Raw genomic sequence first — 14,327 nt, 5'->3', positions numbered from 1 at the left:
TTGTTCAATTTTGATATTTTGGGTGCTCATTCTTCGAAATTTTAGAGCTCCTTTTTGCTTATTTTGTCTAAAAAAATACTCAAATTACTTCATGTCCTTTGGCTTAATCCTATAATATTTACTTTAGATGGCAAAAAACAGCTTTTTGAACTTAAATAGCATTAACTATTCTCTGTTTTGTTTGTTTTACAAAATAATTAAAATAATTTATTCTTTAAAAATATATAAACAATTGTTTACATACTTTACAAGAAACAGATATTGACACAGCTTTTCCCTTTCTTTTCCTCAAGTGTTTTATTTTATAAGATAAAGAAACTTATACATTAGGTACATATATGTTATGGCGTTGCCTCGCTAACACAAAAGTGTGCAGTGTATATTATTATTAGCAGTTGATGTTTTCCCTTCTTTTCTTCTAATCCGTGTTCTGAATGTTGATGAGCTGAATTTGAATTTCCTCTGGCTATGCTCTGAACCATTCCCAATATCTATTAAGTAACACATTTTGTACAAATTAATTCAAGATAAAAAATGAATTTATCTTTGAGCGTAAAGTCGAAAACTGATCTCAATTTTGTTTTCAGTCATCTGAAATTCTGAAATATCTGGAATTATAATAATTCGGGACTGTTATCATTCATAGTCATTTTTTACCTTTAAAACAATCCCTCAAAAAAGTAATTAATAAAACTTATGTGAAAGTGTTTTTTTATGATTAAAAGTTTTTTTAATTGATTCTGTATCTTGTTTTGAAATGATGAAAAACGTTTCTGCTCTTTAAACCCTTATAATTTATTCATAATACATAGTGATGAGGAATATTATAGAAAAATATTTAGTGTATAATTTAAAAAAAAATCTATTTAAAAATATGCATCTATAAGGATTTTTGTTTCATTTTATATTTTTTAAATGATCCCATTTTTTATGGGAGTGTACTGGCAAATAATCAAACATTATCCTTATATTTTTTCTGATTACAATCCCAATGTCATGATGCCATAACTGATTAAAGGAAGATCGAGGAAATCGAAGGAAGATGCTTCTAACTTTACCATCGTGATAGAATAAATGTAACCACGTGATGTATGTATACAATATACACAGTACAATTGTGCATTCAACTTTTTATAATCCATAGCATGTTCTTCTTATCAATTAAATCTGGCCTTTTCTCTATACATATTTTAATTTTCAACTCTTAGTCTTTATCATCATAAATTGTCTTTAGGAGTCCACTGATGAACTGATGCCTCACGAGAAAAAAATTAAAGATAATCTTCAATTACAAATTATTAAATAGGGGATCGTGATCTTCTTCTTATCCAAACCAGGGTTACTCTCTCCAAGGGAGGCGATACTGATCATCTGAGGGATTTTTTGACTTAGGTACTACATATGTTGTATAATATAATATATAGGTTATCAATGCTACAATTTATTAAACCGATTCATTTACAAGATATGTTTTTCTCTTGTTATTACAATGATGGTTAGATTATTATGAAAGTAAGTAAATATGATGCTTATTCTTATTTTGAACTTATATCATCATTGTCTACTTAAGGTAAGAAATGTAAAAAAAAAAATATCTGAAATAAACGTGAAGGAAATGTATTTAACAGTACTTTTATTACGTATAATACCAAAAATTATCTTTTCAAAGATTTAAATGGATACATTTTTTCAAAAGCATTAACCTCGTGGTTTCTTTTTTGTTTTACCTACATATATGTATGTAGATCAAATATGAAAGTATTTACTACTACTACCTTCAAAGCATCGTAATTAATACTATTTTGGGATAATAGTTGTTGTCTAGTAAATGAGTGGACATTGGATATACTTTGAGTTATAATTTTGCTATGAATTCAATATATAGGTGTTGTTTCTTGCTGTCTCAAAATAGCAGTACTGCTGTGTCGGTTCTTATTTCGGACCAATGACTGTGGTCCAGTCCACTATTTCTTGTATGTCCTAAATGAAGTTAAAATTGATCCTTCGTGAAGTCATTGAAGGTCTTTTCCATTTTTAAATTATTCCGTTATGTAATAAAATAAGCTATATAACTAAGTAAAATAATAATATGTCAAGGGCGTCTGCAGGGGGCGTAGCTCCCCCACCCCCAAAAGTTAAAGAATATTTGCTTTTTAATACTATTTATGCAGCACAGCCCAAAATCGAATATTTTAAATGTAATTTTTGAATTTTTTTCCCCCCCCCCTCAATATAATCCTGCAGAAGGATTATAGAGAAAATATATATATTTTCTGCAAGTTATATCGAATGCTCTTAATACATATCTTAAAAATTCAATGGCCGACATTCACGGATGGTATCGTGGAGGCATAGGAACGGTCTGAGATTGAACTTGACCGAATAAATAATGACCTACACCACACTTAATAACAACATTATATGTGTACAGGGTGTCCCCTAAATAAATGTTGTAATAAACACGTAATCTTAACGATAGCCAATTAAAAAGGTTTTATTGATATTTGGCTTATTAATTTTAAAATTCTAAACGAAAATGATTTACGATAAATATATAATAGGTAAATTTATATTTTAAAACGTCCTTTTATACAACATTCTTTGTTGTTTTTTGTCCATTTGAGGTAAATATAATTAAACCTGTACTCTCTTTTGACACCCTTGAAAATGCAACATATAATTGACCATGTAAAAATACTTATTTTGATAAATACAAAACAATTTTTCAAATGTTTGAGCTTGTGATTTATTTAATGTCATTCTCATTGCTAACTTGCCATGTTCCATCTTTAACCATAATGAAGATTGAAGATATATAGTAAAATTAACTTGCTAATCCTCTTCTTCCTTCAATTTAACTAACTCTCTTGTTTATTTCGTATTCAATATACGTTCTCCCTTTTCCGTCACCACAATAATTCATTTTATGGATCTTAAATTTTATGGTCCATTTTCGAATTTACAGCCCATATCTTAAAAAAACATACCACCAATTGATAGATTTGTCTTTTTCTTGAAGGCCGCTTTCATGCGGTTGACAGACATGGAGCGTTTCCTGCCTGCTCCTGGAGAGTGTCAAAGGTCACCCCCAAATTTCAAGCACATGGAGACTATCTAAATCGTCTTCCTCGAGGGACCAGTCTGCTCCTCGATGGCCTTCTGTATCAATCCTGGCTGTAGGTGCACAATTATCTCCATCCTCTTCCCGTACTGTTTGCTCGTGTTAGCGACTAGGACAATGAAGACAATGGAATGATATGTCTGATTTTTTTGAAGGAGAGGAGAAGAGATAGTATAGATTGAATGAAAGATTACAAGTCTATGAAAAGTCAAAAGATCTTCCAATATTTGAAGTAGGAAATAAAGGTAGAGTTCAGACTCATGTTACAAAAAGATGGGATATAATTGGATGGATTATGGAGAAGAAACCATACAGAAAATATATAATTAGAATGTCGAATGGAAGAGTTTTAGATCGTAATCGACGATATTTAAGATTGGTCAGAGGATAATGTTATTGACTATTATTGACTAGTTTTATTGCAGTATATCTATTAACTTATATTGAATCATTATCTTATCCCTGGAAGAGAGCTGTGTGGTATTGGTATTTGATGTATATTAATGTAATGTAATAGTGACGCCACTCATACTAATGACGTCATGACATTTAAAATCATTTTTTTGGCCAAATGTCCCAAATGATCATTGGTCGAAATGTATGTTTGTATATTGTACATCGACAAAATTTAATTCAGCAAATATTATTTGGGCCTATAGTTCGCTAATGATATATAATAAGTCTTGATTTCATTCGTGTATATAAGACTTAAAATAATTTCATATCCATTCAGCTTTACGTCTTAAAGACAGGATATAACTATTTATAACCTACAGTATGAAAAAAATAATATTATTTCTTAATAATTGGCTATTGAGGATTATGGTATTGTAATAGGAAATTCCCTCTAGGTCATTTTATTTCAAAAAATCCAATGCATTTTCATTGAGAGAGTGACAGACAAAAGAAATGCAAGTTACTACGCTGGTCAAAAAAGAAATTTTAGAAAAAGGATCCTCATAGAAGAGGAAGAAAAAGCAAAGTGGTATTGTATCCTATGGCTAGAAATTTTTTTATGGTCCTCCATTTCCAGTTCGTCTAGATATTTATTTAAATGCTAGGAAATATCCTGTATTTAACACACAACTTACATACAGGAAACATAACTCAGAGGTACTTTCTATCCTCAAACAACAATCAATATACTATTTTATTGTTTCTTCCTTTCGACATAATATCCATGTATAAGATGCCGTTAGGATACGTGGATCGAGACACCTTGAGCCTACAGCGGGCTTGTGCATTCGATACAATTTAGACATCTCCATTCCTTCATTTGTTTATAGTTAATATTGATTTACAACAGTTGGATAGAGTGCTTGGTCGAAGTTGCTTCAAACATGATGTAGACAATACTTAAATATATTATTCTTTTTTTGCCAATTTATAAACGCTAAACAATTCAATATTTTGTGTATCTAATAGGGTTTTGGACATAGGGTCCTGGAATCACGTTTTCCAAGATTTATGGGGATTTTACCCTAATTGGAAATCCTCAATTTAATTATTTCAAAATATATGTTATGTTTAATTATACATCACTAAAAAAATAGCTAATGCACAGGGGTGTCCGTATATTTATTTTTTGGGGCGGGTGGGGGGCAGGGGTAAAGCTCTCCAGCCCAACCCCTGTGCACGCTCCTGATGTATCACTTACTATTTAATTATTTTCAACTATTAGTGAGAATGATAAAAATGAAGAAAATGATAATTGAGAATATAACAAGTGGTGCATCAAACTTTCCTTTTTATAATGGGCGACAGTGAGGCTGTAGAAGTAGTAGAGGACCCGGACGGGTGTTCACTCTCGAGGGAAGATTCTAAAGTTTTCTTGGACATACACTTAGTTTCTATCATGTGTTGAAGTATTGGGAAACGTGGGTATACTATCAAAAAGATATATTTCCAAAAAATAGTTTTCACATAATATTTAAAAAAAATTAAACTAATTGCAATTTATGAAAATCGGTGAGTCAGAATCTTTCCGTTCAGCGTTCCAATCATAAGGTAGTACCAGACTTGTACAGTATACATAATTTTCACTAGTGCACTCGTTAAATGAAGAAGTCAAATACTTCAAATGTGATTGCTAAATTAAATTGAAAGTTGAAAAAAGAGAAAGCATTCATTCTTGTTTGGGGGTGCCAAAGCTTTTTTTGTCTGAAATGTCTATGGGAATAAAAAAAATCATCAAAGTAAAGTTAAAAACACCAATAGCCAATTGAATATAACAATATTTTATTTTCACATAAATAGAATAGCTATGTCCGTGGTGATTCATATCAATCTCCTCTTAATCCCATATGTAAACATACATATATAGATGATTAAGTCATAATTAATTATCAAAGTATATTTTATATGACCAATTCTTAATAGTACGGAGTCATTGTAATAAAATTGTATATTTGTAGCACGTCAACCCTAAAGGAAACGAATAATTCTTCTCAAAATTAAACATGGAATACATTTTCCAACAAATTATAAATAATTTCAATGAACAAATGATTCTAATTATTGCCTTGGAGGCAACGCAAATTGTACTTAAAGTAACCAAAATTCACCACCATATTTATGGAATTAGGAAATTAATCAAAAATCTTTCTAAGCAAATATTGGTGCCAAACTAAGTCAAATAGATAAAAAGGAGGTTTGAAACTATAGTTAACACACTCGGGTATTTCAATTAATCCCAGAAATTTGAATTAAATACCTATAATTGACCATAATATATCTTTGAAATATTGCCTTTTATTATATAAATATAAATGATATAAAACCTTTCAATATATTATAATATGATTTTTCATAAAAATAAACAGTTTTTTTAACTAAACCCTGACATGTAGGCTACATTGAAAAAATACATTTCAGCCAAAACTTATAGAAATACTATGAACCTTGATTACAGCCAGTAACGTTAAGCATAATATCTAACTCAAATATCAACACTCAATGTGAAATACTTTAAATCCATACCGAAAATGTTGTGTTCGTCTTTGTGTTGTTTGTTTTTTGGCTGTAAAGTACTCTTGAAATAATTAAGAGCGTGTGAATGTTTTGCATAAAGTACAAGATAACTTAAATTACTACTGCGTAAAAGGGACATAAATAATAATTATGTACTTTTTAGAGTCGTTAATTCACATTTGCATGAATATTAATATCAGGGTCGTCTACAGGAGTGGAGGTTTCAGGTCCCTCCACAATTTCAAAAATTGCCCTGAATTTACTTAGCTGTGTTTCTAGGATACGTATCCTGTGAACAACTGCTCCCATTCCGAAATTACCATTAACTATTGGAACGGAAAGCTAAAATATCACTTTTAGTGTTCATTGTTAAAAAAAAAAGATTAAAAAAATCCGTGTTCCATGGAACACCGTTTAATTTTGCGTTCCGTTAACAAGCCTACTCTACGGATAATGATACTACAGATCTAATATCTGCAAGGATGTTAAACTGGTTCGGGTTTGTCTAAATCATGTCATTGGAAGCGGGTTTATTCCGAAACCCCAATAATTTTAAGACCTTTGCAAATTGCCAATCACTAATTCTTTAATAATCTAATCATCTACTACAATATAATATGATATGTTTCATAACTTTTGCATTTTTATTATTTAAGATCAATTATCTCTCTAAAACAACGAATGAAGATTTATTTATAGAGAAACAACTAAATGAAAAAATCATCTGTTTTTAAAATACTGAAGTCTTGTTCATTCAGTGTATGGGCAAGGGGAGACGTCAGTTATCTGATATGTTTTTCAAAACTTTGTTAAACAAAACTTTAAATGTGTTTTATTATTAAGAAACAAAAAAGTTCTCATTTATAAAAAATGTTTTATTCTCTTTTTGTGAAAAAGAATGGAATCGATGTAGTTGAATGGACAAAGCGCTGTGGAGAAATTAATCTCTTGATCTCAATGTGCGCAGGTTCACACACCGGTTGTTTTCAGAGAAGGAAATGTATATGGACTTCAAAGAAAATTCCTATGTCCGATGGAGTAAATGTAATGTTATAATGTTAACTTATACTTAATCAATGCAACTCCATCTCACCAATTTAAGTAACATTTGATAAAAGGTAGTTATTAGTGTTGAGACTCGGTCCAGCACCGATTTTTTCGGTTTGGTCTTAAGGGATTTTTTCTAGACCGATTTGGACCGATTTTTTTCGACCCAATATCTTATGAAATACATTTTGTTTTTCTAGATCAACTGTCATTCATGTTTTTCAAAAAAAAATCTCAAAAGTATACTATAAGTTCTAGAGCAAATACTGAATTCATACAAGAGACGGCGGTATCAAAATTAATCCGAAATATCTCTGTTTAAATTTCGTATAACGTCATTGTACCAGAAAAAACATATGATGTCTTCTTATAAACAATTTATCTGTAAAATCGGTCTAGACTGATTTTTTTGGGACTGAACTAGACCGAGTTTTTCCTTTGGACCGATCTAGAGCGAGTTTTTATATGAGACAAGTCCAGACCAAGCTTTTTTGTTGGACGAAACTAATTCGGTCCAACAAAAAATATAACGGTCTCAGGCCGGTTTAGGATTTTCAGACCGAAACCCAACACTGGTAGTTATGTTGATTCACCCTGTATTATGGGTATGTCTAGAAAGTCTATTATTTATTTTAAAAAAAATTGAGTTTCACAGTATTTATTATTTGTTTACGGGATCCCCTTATTTCTCGAGATCCCTCTCAAAGACAATTTCCCGGGAAACGAGAGACCCCAGTAACACTATACACAAATTATAAGTAGGTTTATATTCATAACAAAAAACAAGAGGTAGGCCCTCATGACCTTCAAAATACAATTGTTGATGTATCACGGAGTTAATATGACACTAATAATTACATGGCTGTCAAAACCTTGATCTATATTCTTAAGTGAAATGGAAATATAAACACATTTGAAAGGGATTCAACAATAGTAATTAGCCTTGGCCTATGTCAGAACATTTTTCGGGGAAATTCATTATATTTTGTTGGAGCAAGTTATTCAGATATATAATTTAAATCTATTTTTTTTATTTATTACAAAACAAATTAGATTCATACTGTACATAAATCCATGATGTTAGTTATTTTATATTATATGGAACTTCCAGGCTTGGAGATTGGGCGCAAAATAAGCGTGTTTATGCATTTTGTTCATTTCTCCTTGTCTGAGTGGGACAAAATCAAACAATTAAGGGGAAAAAATCCTCAAAACAGCTCAATTTATCCGCTCAATTATTTGTTCCTTCTATATTCTTCTCACAAAAAAAGTTTTTACCTCAGGGACAAACAAAGTAGCGAAGCAAGACCACTTGAACATTTTTTTTTTTCAAAAATGAAATGGCTACAAATATTTTTTTTATCCACTAGAGTTCTTGATGATATCACAAATCACTCTATAACTAACTACACAACATCCATAAATACGCAAGGTAAAAATCTGCTGAAAAAAGTTGCATACATCAAGAAGGAAAAATACTCATTCGTATTTTTTTTTCGTAGCCAACTAAATTTGTATAAAAATTTATCCGTGGGTCCAGTTTTATTTGAAAAAAAACAAGAAAGAATGATCGGTTTGAGATTAACAAATGAGAACTTGAATATGAAACTTTTAGAAATGAACGAATGAATGCAAAACAGAGACGTATTTTGAGGGTGCTTGGTTTTTGGAATTTAAAAAAAAAATCCAAAAATTAAACTTTGAATATTAAAAATTCAATTATAATTTTTTTTCGAAAAAAATTTCAAAAATCTACCGCTGTTCAAAAAAAAATATTCAAAAATTTCATTTCAAATAATAATTTTTTTTGGAAAAATTATTCAAAATCCATAGTTATTCTCCAATAATTATTTTTTTTTTGGAAAAAATTTCAAAAATTCATACAAAAATAAATTTTTGTCAAAAAAAATTTAAAAAATTAAATTTCAAATATTAAATTTTTGCGAGAAATCTTTAAAAAAACTGTAACTATTCACAAAAAAAAAAAAATGAAAAATTAAATTAAATTTAAAATATTACATTTTCTAATAAAAAGCAAAATTCCTTTATTGGTGGAGGGGCTACAACCCCTCCAGTCCAATCCCTGAGGACGCTTTTGAATAACTGTGAACGGGTCCAAGCCTGGGATGCTCAAATATGAGATTACCAATCACATTTTTTTATCTATTTACTACAGAAATATTTTATAGTACCTCTTACACATAATGTCAAATTATTAAATATTCATATATTATAATTATTAAAAAAACCAAAATGGTTAATCATGATAATCCTAAAAAAAAAAAAAAAATCGTACACTATTTACTCATTCTTCAAAAAACAAAACGGAACTTGTGCTGCGTGTCTTAAAAATAAAATTTTTGGGAACCACATTATTTTATTAAATTCCTTTAGGAACTATTTAACCATTTGATACTGACATTTAAATCATTTTGAATCATTTATCAAAAAAGAGTCTATATTATATGTACAAATCAATGAAAACAGACATAAATAAATGTATTACATATATTTTGCGTGCTTTATTTCTGCGAAATATATGTTTCCATTTAATGTTATAATTTGCAAATGTCATCATTCCATATACATTTATTGTTGGAAATGGAGAGAGTTATTTCAATTTAAGCAAAAAATATTTTTTGAGGGAATTTGGAATGTTTGTTAATTAAGATTAAATTACGTTGACGATTTAAAAAAACTTTCAGAAGGTCATAGCCACGTTACTCGACTCGAGAAGGTTCAAAAACAGAATTACTTTATTGAGAGTTCTTTAATATCACCAGACTAAAACATGTACGTTCCAGATTTAATAGTCCATGCACTAGATCCCACAAAACTCACCCTAGAATCAAAGCTTAAGGGAATACAATGAAATGTCTTAAAATGATATATGAAAATGTGAATCAACCATAAAACATATATACCAATATGAAATGAATGAGGACAATGTCCAAATAAAATACATAGTTATAAAATAATAAAATAAAACGCTTAGATGTAGACTTTAATCAAAAGATCCTTTATTACTGGTTCTAAAATGTAAAAGGATGTCTTCAATCCCAGGAGCGTCAGCTGGATTATACATATATAAACTTTTTTTTTTGAAGGGGCTTGATTTTGCTCTGCTACATAATTTGGCCGAATAACTTTTTTTCAGAAAATAAATATTAACAAAAATTTCCCCTATTTTCGTTTTAAATGTTTTTATCCTAACCAACAATTTTTTAGTAATAAGCAAACATTCCTTGATTTATGGGGTGGGGCTATATCCCCCTCCCCTGCAGACACCCCTGATCTAATATGCTATTTTTAAACGATGGATTTAAATTGAGTCTGTGCGATGTCCCAAATCCAATTTCACCGTTCTTTGACAAATCTTTGATTGGGCTGAGGTAGGTTGGCGCCAGAGTAGGCTTTATCGGCTTGTTATTAATATATACGTATAAAGCTTGCCTCAGAAGCTTGATTGTAGATTATTCCACTCTTCTCCGAGTCTTTCGGCAATTCTAGAGAGTGCATGTTTAATGCCTATAAGGTGCCTGTCGTTACGACTGGAAGATGTACTATCCATTTTTGATAGGTCATAGACTAAATCCCACATGGTATGTAGTTGTATTTTACAATGTTCATGAGTCTCACAAATTCCTTTTATCTTTTGTTATCTGATCCCTTCATTGTCAGTCAACTCTTTCTTTCTCATTCTCTCCCTACCTCCTGCAATATATATATACATAATATATCTCTGGCTATTATTCAGTTCCGCCTCCACCACAGGGAACAACCTCCAAATATATACATATATATATATTGTACATCTTTGTGACGCCAAAACAAATAACTATACATTTCCAGAGAGTTGATAAAATCATTAGTAACCAGTTCATTATACTATGTTTTTTTTTTCATGCTGCTATTATTTTACGTAACAAACATGAATGCTGTTATTTCTTTTCACATTTTTGGGGTGAGAGTTTGTGTCTATGACTATCATGAGCCGAGGATTGAGATTAATTTATCAACTACTCAATGCGTTATTGTTGTACTGACATACGACCATACATATGAACGGGCCTTTCATACCAAAAAGGAATCCATTTGTAAGATATTCCAAATGGATTATGTGTCAGTAGACAAAAGTGACCGAAAGGGCAGACGAATAACTTCACGATCTAACAATGTCAAATAAACCAACTCTAAAATAATAAAAATATTGTTAATATACATATGTAATATATACAATACTCAATGGACTTTTAGAGTCGAAAAAAATGGGATGTCATTTGGAAAATTTGGATTATTTATGTATTTACTCGAAAAAGTTTAAAAAAAATGTTATTTCATATTTGAGTCGAACAAACTGCCTTTTGGAAAAAATAAGTTAATCTCTTTTTAAACATTATTTAAGAAAAAAAAAGTCATTAAATGAAATATTACATAGTTTTATTAAAAATGCTGGACCTTTTTTGAAAAAAGGTCATTAAAAAAGATACGTCGTTGCTAAAAAAAACTACTATTCGATAAATATTATTAAAAAAATTATATCAAGTAGAAAAAGACATTGGGAAAAGTATAAAGGTCACATATAATTTTATCATATGATGTTTAATAGAGAAAAACGATAAGTCACTTGAAAAAAAATGGAATATCTGTCTTAAAATATGAAAAATAAAAAAGGTATATACAATATCCACCAATAGATCTTTATTTATATTGTTGATATTTGTACTTATAAATTGGAAATAATATAAAATGTTAGGAAGAAATTACATTGCTAAAAACATAAATAAACGTTGTAGTTTAAAATTGGACAACATAACTAAGGCCTAATAACAATAAGAGTATCAAAAACAATTAACCTAATAAAACAAAACAAGGATAAAGTAATGTAACGCTGGTGTAAAACTCTTCAATTTAGGACGTTAATCGCTTAAAAAAAGTTCATACTGCAGAAGGTTCCTTTTCAACGTAGAATTGTATCAAAGGTAATCAGATATACGATACCTAATCGCATCAAGAGCACAGTACGAGGAGCTACCTACCAAGTTTGAGATTTTATTGAGATATCTTGCAAGGGAATATATAATTATTGTCCTCAAATCTTTCATAGAAAATTGTTTCTCCATTAGCTAACTTAGATGCGATGAAAGCTTTGCAATTAACAGAACAAAATGCATTGCTCGACTTTGTTGGAATGATTTTCTATATGATTTATCAAATAAAATAGCGGATTTAATTTTCCTAATTTTGTGCTTTGTCATTTATATGCTGAATGAAAAGACCTCTTGAAGTATTAACACACAAGTGTATTCAAAGAATGAGTGCTGAGCACTATTAAAGCGCTTTCCAAAGTCTTTGCAAGGACTATTGAAAAAAAAAAAAAAATCAACATATAACAATGGATTTTTTTGGATGCAACATCATATACAATATTCACCTCACATCCATTTGCTTTATTATTTTTAGTATACTTTATTAACATTAAGTCAAAAACATTAGGATGGAATAAAAAAGATTTTTGTAAAAGTAAAATTTGGTTGACTTGTGTAATTAGTATAAGAACTAAATAATTAATTAAGTATCGTTTGAAAGGGGCCAGAGATAACAAATGAAATCCTGATTCAATTTTGAGGAAAATAACTATAGTTGTGTTGTGCTGACGGTTCACATATATAAAAAATCAAAGTAATATTTTATTGTTCGTCCAAAAGTTTTTATCCTGGGAAACTTCTCCATCAATCTTCAAATATGGGAGAATTGGTATATACACACATATTATTTCAGCAGAAAGATGCAGGAAATATTTGTATTTCATTAAAGACATACCCAGTGCTACAGTAAGACTTACATAATCCGGCATTTTACAACTCTAAAATCATCAAAAACTTGGCATCACACTTATTTTGGTCAATATTTAGAGTTAAAGAGTAATAAAAGTTGTGCAATTCTCTATAATATTTTGAAACCTTTTGAAATTCATTTGATATTAATAACATTTGATTTTGAGGACCAAGGATTTTGTTTTGAGACTTAGGAAGAGATTGAAGCAAGCATGTCCGGAAATGGGACTGTAGACAACATCTGCAATATCAATGAAGACACCGTGCTTCGTTTTAAACTGTCTGAACTGTGGTTTCCTTTGGATAAGCCATTAGATCGCTTTACACCATTTCCTCATCTGAATAACCACTATTATACCTTACGAAAGGAAATAACTTATAGATAAACACGTCAGTATGAAAGTGCAGGGGAAATTGTATTAACTATTTTAAACCTTTCATATAATAATTTTGGTCCTAGATAACTAGAAAATTTATAAATAATTTGTAGTACCTACATATAAACATACATACGAAAGACATTACTAGTATTTGATTATGTATTAAATTTATACAGAAAGAAAAATACAGCAAAAAGAAAAAAACATAATTGTTGTTACGGAGTTTAAAATAACTCAAATTATCTAGGAGTGGCGCGAAAACTATAGAGGCCAAGAAATATTAACCCCCCTCCCCCAATCAACACACATACACACTTTTGCAGAATTTTTATACTTTTGGGAATAAAAAAAGTTCATCTTGTCTAAAAGAAATTATTGTTGATTCAAATTTAATACCTAACAAAAAAAAAAGGTACTATAAAATAAATAAAAAAAGATAGGTTTTTGTCCTTTCTAAAAAAAGAATACATGTCAAATTTGGCATTTATAAAAAAACATTTTGTCAAATTGGAATTTATATGTAAAAAAATACATTCTCTCAAAAATGGTCAAAAAAGCCATACACCCAAAATTTTAACCTCAGCCCTATTCTCCCCTTCAAAAAATTCCGCAGATTCCCTGATGGCGTTAACCATTATTTAATTTAGCCAACCCACTTTTAAATACTTTCCAGTCCCAGTGCTATAGCTCGTATCCATCCTAGATATGGATGTATTTCTGTATTTTGTGTGGTTGAGGCCTGAAAATAATAATAAATATTACTTTAATGTTAAAAAAGAAAAAAAAAAGTCCACTTGTTCTTTTTTGAATTTTTCTATAGTTTTTTCATACCCACTTTTCAATGATTGGGGTCAGAATATAGCGAATTGTAATATACCAAACTTTTAAAAGTTAGTTTGGTATCTATTGATATCTGCTAGCATGTGTTTACATTCTAATTTAAAAAAAATATATACTCACTATATACAAACA

Source organism: Lepeophtheirus salmonis, chromosome 7 (genome assembly GCF_016086655.4).
Source record: "Lepeophtheirus salmonis chromosome 7, UVic_Lsal_1.4, whole genome shotgun sequence".
Lineage (NCBI taxonomy): Eukaryota > Metazoa > Arthropoda > Copepoda > Siphonostomatoida > Caligidae > Lepeophtheirus > Lepeophtheirus salmonis.
This window is presented reverse-complemented; position numbering follows the sequence as displayed.